Raw genomic sequence first — 5,077 nt, 5'->3', positions numbered from 1 at the left:
TTCACAATTACCGGACTTTATGTTAAGCGTGTGTATCGCGACTGCGCTCGGTAATGCACGTCCTCATTAATATTCAACGTGTATATGGAATCGCAGGTTTTGATTGGCTGAGAGGCCAGATGTCCTCATAATTTCGGGTTTTGTCAAACCACTGTGTTATAGCGTATCCACACCAAGGACGATAAACATAAAACTGGTAAAGCATCTATGTATTGAATATCCCCCAATAATAAAAGTGTTATATTCTGTAGTTTTGTCTCATTCATCTTTTGATCATATTTGCAGATGTCTTGACTCCACAGCAGACAACGCAATTTTGTCATTACTGTTCCAATAATTATGGAGGGCACTGTATGATCTTTAATTGTTAGGGTTAGTCGGATGTCCCCATACTTACTGCTGGTGTCGTGTTGTGTATTGTGGGGGATGGGCAGATGTTAAGTGTGTCTCCTACTTAATCCTCCTTCATTCTTAGTTTACTCATTTTTCTTTTCTATTCTCTTCCATCTTCTAGCCGCACTTTCGAACACACTACTTCTCTATCGCTCTGTTATCTATCACTTTTTAAAGCAAATTTTCTTGAATCAAATGGAACCAACCTTGTTTATTATATCCTCAATCTAGTTTGTTCCTGCTTCTGGCATAACACTTGCTACAAGAAAAATGTGAAGCCCAAACCTGACCCATTAACATCAGTAAGTGTGATTTATCGAATAGTCAGATTTTTTTTTTTGAGTAATTTTTCCTTAGAAGTAAACTTTTTGAATATGTACAAATAATATTTTTGCTATTTCAGGATTCTGAAGAAGAATTTTCCAGTGAGAATTTCTCAGATCGGGACTATGTACCTAATTCTGTTTCAGAAAGTTCAGAAGTGGGCATAGTGTCTTCAGAAAATGAATGTCCTGAACAACTCTTAAACATGCCAACTACTAAAGTGTCCTACTTTGAATCTGCTGCAGAAATTCAAAATGGCAGACCATGCCAAGAAAGCATCATAGGTAAAGATTCACACCCAAAAGATCCAGTCTGCACAGCACAGCTTGAAAGGTCTTGTATGAAAGTCAAGCAAGTACAAGTCTCGGAAGTTCACAATGAAGCAAGCGTTGGTAATACTGAAGACACATCTGTTGAGAATATCACAAGCACAGGGGAAGATCCATGTATACAATCTTCAAATATATCTTCTTCAGTAAGCAAGAAGAATTACTGCTACATTTGTGGAAAACCGCAGTCAAAATTTACACGCCACTTAAAAACCCATGAGAAATCAAATGTCGATGTTGCTCGGGCTTTGGCATTGCCAAAACACTCCAAAGAACGTCAAAAACTTCTGAACAAACTGCGGAACAAAGGGAACTACGAACACAATGCAGATGTTTTAGCGAGTGGGACTGGACTGTTAAAACTCAGACGTAAACCAAAGAAAATGTATATTTCAAAAGATTATGTGCATTGTATGTATTGCCATGCAATGTTTCTCCGGAGGGATCTCTGGCGACACGTTCGAAATTGTCTTTCCAAACCAGTGGAAGATCAGGCAGAGCCAGGAAGAACTAGGGTCTTGTCTTTGGCAACAATGTCTAATACAGCTCTCTGTCAACAAATATCACAGGGTGTTTGGAAGCTGTTAACTGTGATGAAAGACGATGACATCTCTGCTGCTGTGCGGAGTGACTTTTGCATTCTTCAGCTGGCCCAGTCATTTTTCAATAAACATGGACAGGATCCCACCAAATATGACTATATTCGACAGAAGCTCCGGGAAGTTGGAAGACTTCTGCTGATTCTGAGAAAAGAATTTTCAGTACAGACTCTTGAAGATGCTGTAAGACCTGCAAATTTCAATGTGGTTATCCAGGCTGTCAAGAGGGTATCTGGGTTTGATGATGAAAAACACTCATACCAGACTCCAAGCCTTGCCCTCAAGTTGGGCCACTCTCTGAATAAGATATGTGACAATATACATTGCAGAGCTCTAATGGCAGAAGACAGTGAGGGGATAAAGTCAAGACATTCAAAAAGCTGTATGATGCAAAGTGGTCTGAACTTGTTTCTCACACAGCTTTGACCACCTTGAATGAGGGGCACTTTAACAAGCCATCCACCCTCCCTTTCACAGAAGATGTACAACGTCTTCACCAGCATCTTGAAAAGGTTGCCGATTTAGCCTCTGAGAACTTGAAACAGATGCCATCAGCACAAGTCTACTGAGAACTTTGCAAAGCAACTCTAGCAAAAATCATACTGTTTAACCGACGACGTGGAGGAGAGGTTGCAAAGATGCAACTGAAAGGTTTTCTAGAGAGGGACACAGCTGCCCTACATAAAGATGTTGCTGTTGGGCTAACAAAGTTTGAACAAAAACTTTGTGCACATTTCAGTCGGGTAGAAATTAGGGGTAAAAGGGGGCGAAAAGTTGCAGTCTTGTTATCGCCAGACATGGTTGATGCAATAACACACCTCATAATCAGAAGAACAGAGTGTGGAGTCCCAGAAGAAAACACATTCCTGTTTGCAAGACCCAACTGTTTGACTCCATATCGAGGACAAGACTGTCTGAGAATTTATGCAAATGAGTGTGGTGTATATCTAAATATCTAAACTACTACTTGCCATGGAGAAAGGGTCACTTACAAATCTTCAGGGCAAAACACTAGAAGAGATTGAAATTGAAGGTAATGCTACTAAGTTGTTACAGTATTCATATCCTAAAGATAATCCCTAGCATTCAGACTTTAGATCTTTAACAATGTAATATTCATCAAACTTCAGAGTGATCACCATGTCCTCTTTTTTTTTTTACTCTAACATTTGCAAAGTTAAACTTACTTGATACTCTGAATGTTTATTTTTTGTTAGATGAGTTAAACTTTACTGATTCTGAGCAAAGTGAAGACAGTGATGCTGAGGAGATACATCCACAGACACAAACAGAAACAGGTAAAAGCACATAAACATACAAACATCAAATCCGTAAAGTCAGCATAAGAAGTGTACCATACGATGCACCAAAACATTATAATAGTTCAGAGCTGTTACTGAAGCAGCATGGTCTTGATTCACTTCATATAGACCAAGCACTACTATTGTTTGTTATCGTATTTTATTTTTCTATTCGCAGATATTGACTCTGCCTTTGGAGGCCCATCTCAAGGTTTGACAAGAATAAAACGTTTTCAACTTCAAACCCATTTTAAGTATATATATATACTAACACATTTTGAAACTAAACTGAGTGCGAAAATGTTTAAAATGCAGTTTAGATTGCTTGATTTATTATATTGTGTAAATGACACAAGATTTTGAATTTAGGATTAACAAGTTTTTTTTTAAACAAAGATTGTTGTAGGAAAGACAAAGAGCGGAGCAGGAGGGAAGAGCATGAACAATCGCAGATATTGACTCTGCCTTTGGAGGCCCATCTCAAGGTCAAAGACAAGAATAAAAAGTTTTCAACTTCAAACCCATTTTAAGTATATATATATATATATATACTAACACATTTTGAAACTAAACTGAGTACGAAAATGTTTAAAATGCAGTTTAGATTGCTTGATTTATTATATTGTGTAAATGACACAAGATTTTGAATTTAGGATTAACAAGTTTTTTTTTTAAACAAAGATTGTTGTAGGAAAGACAAAGAGCGGAAGAGCATGAACAACATGGTAAAAGCACAGAAGCATTTACAGAAAAAAACACTGTACTAGGGAGTCGTGTAGATCAATCATTCTAACCGTTTTTGTTTGTGATGGAGAAATTTTAATTTCTCCATCACAAAATTTACAGAGATTTACAGTTTCATTACAGTTTCACGGTGTAAAACTATTTATGAAATGTTTGAGCATGTGCCATCAGAACCTTTATACTGAGCCATACTATTCATACCGCAGGAATGAAGAAGGCTAGGCGCCCTGTTGAGAAACCTCCAGGCACTTCAGATGGTATGAGCATCTACCTCACTCAGCCAGCATCTCCATTGAGGTTTGATTTAATTAATGCAAACCAAGCACTACTACTGTTTGTTATATTTTGTTTTTTCATTCACAGATGTTGACTCTGCCTTAGGAGGCTCATTTCAAGGTATGACGAGAATAAAAGGTTTTTAACTACTTATCTATATCAGGAACTAAGTAACCATAACACACAAGTCAGATCTTTAATTTCATTGTTTTATTTACAAATTGATATTTTAGTTGAATGTAACATCAGGATGGGCCAACATTTAAAACACAATCTTACAAGGATGGTAACAACACAACCAAACATAATGAATAAATTGCTCCCCTTACTAAAACAAACAAACAGGCAAAAACATGTTTAACAAAAACAGCAGCCCATCATTTTTTACTCAAAGGATTAGTAATCTGTACAAAAAGGTTTGACTAAAGACAAGGGTTGGTAAGAGTGTGGCTGGTTGGGAGAAGAGAGAGATCTGGCCATCATGGTGTTCACCCCAGGGTTCAGGAACCTGTTTTCCTCTTTTGTAGTGATTCGCGAAAATTCTCCTGAAAGGGGTGATGCAAGAAGGAAACAAAAACGAATATGGTCTCCAACAGAAATCGCTGCAGTAATGAGACATTTCCGGAACCACATCGCAAGGTGTAAACTCGCCACTAAAGTTGAATGCCAACAGTGCAAGAATGCTGAGCATCCTGTTTTGGCTAGTCGCTCTGTCCAAAACATAAGAGATTTCGTCAGGAATCGTGGCTTAACACTAAAAAACAAACAGTCACAAAATACTCAATAAGTGTTTTTTTTTTTACTGTTTTGTTTATATGCAAGAGAAACATTCTTCTGTTGAACATCTGTTAAAGGATTTAATGTGCTTTCATAATATCGAAAAATGTTCGGTATTAACTTTTATGTTTATGAACCGTTATAAGTAAGTTCTCCTCCTCCACACAAATGAGTTTTTTTTTTTTTCTTTTTCTTTACACACAGGACGTCTCTTTATACACAAAATGTTAGTGTATCTTATGATGTAATATTATAAGGGCAACTATTGTAATGTTGCTGTAAACAAGAACTAATTAAACTTTGCTCCTTGTTCACAGACTGTGCATACTGTTAT

The 5,077-nt window shown here is 37.2% G+C and overlaps 1 long non-coding RNA gene and 1 pseudogene across 1 annotated transcript; both read left to right on the top strand.

Moving 5' to 3' along the window:
* Positions 1 to 476: 476 nt before the first annotated feature.
* LOC107574542 (uncharacterized) lies at positions 477 to 2,586 on the top strand (annotated as a pseudogene).
* Positions 2,587 to 2,597: 11 nt separating this feature from the next.
* LOC107574547 (uncharacterized) lies at positions 2,598 to 3,390 on the top strand. Its single transcript, XR_001607687.1, has 4 exons — positions 2,598 to 2,678; positions 2,863 to 2,943; positions 3,125 to 3,157; positions 3,343 to 3,390. It is a non-coding gene; the product is annotated as an uncharacterized lncRNA (long non-coding RNA).
* Positions 3,391 to 5,077: the final 1,687 nt, after the last annotated feature.

The sequence above is a fragment of the Sinocyclocheilus grahami genome, unplaced genomic scaffold (genome assembly GCF_001515645.1).
Source record: "Sinocyclocheilus grahami isolate Dianchi unplaced genomic scaffold, SAMN03320097.WGS_v1.1 scaffold2265.1, whole genome shotgun sequence".
In the NCBI taxonomy this organism is placed as follows: domain Eukaryota; kingdom Metazoa; phylum Chordata; class Actinopteri; order Cypriniformes; family Cyprinidae; genus Sinocyclocheilus; species Sinocyclocheilus grahami.
The sequence above is the reverse complement of the archived record's forward strand: the minus strand, read 5'-3'. Positions and strand labels throughout refer to the sequence as shown.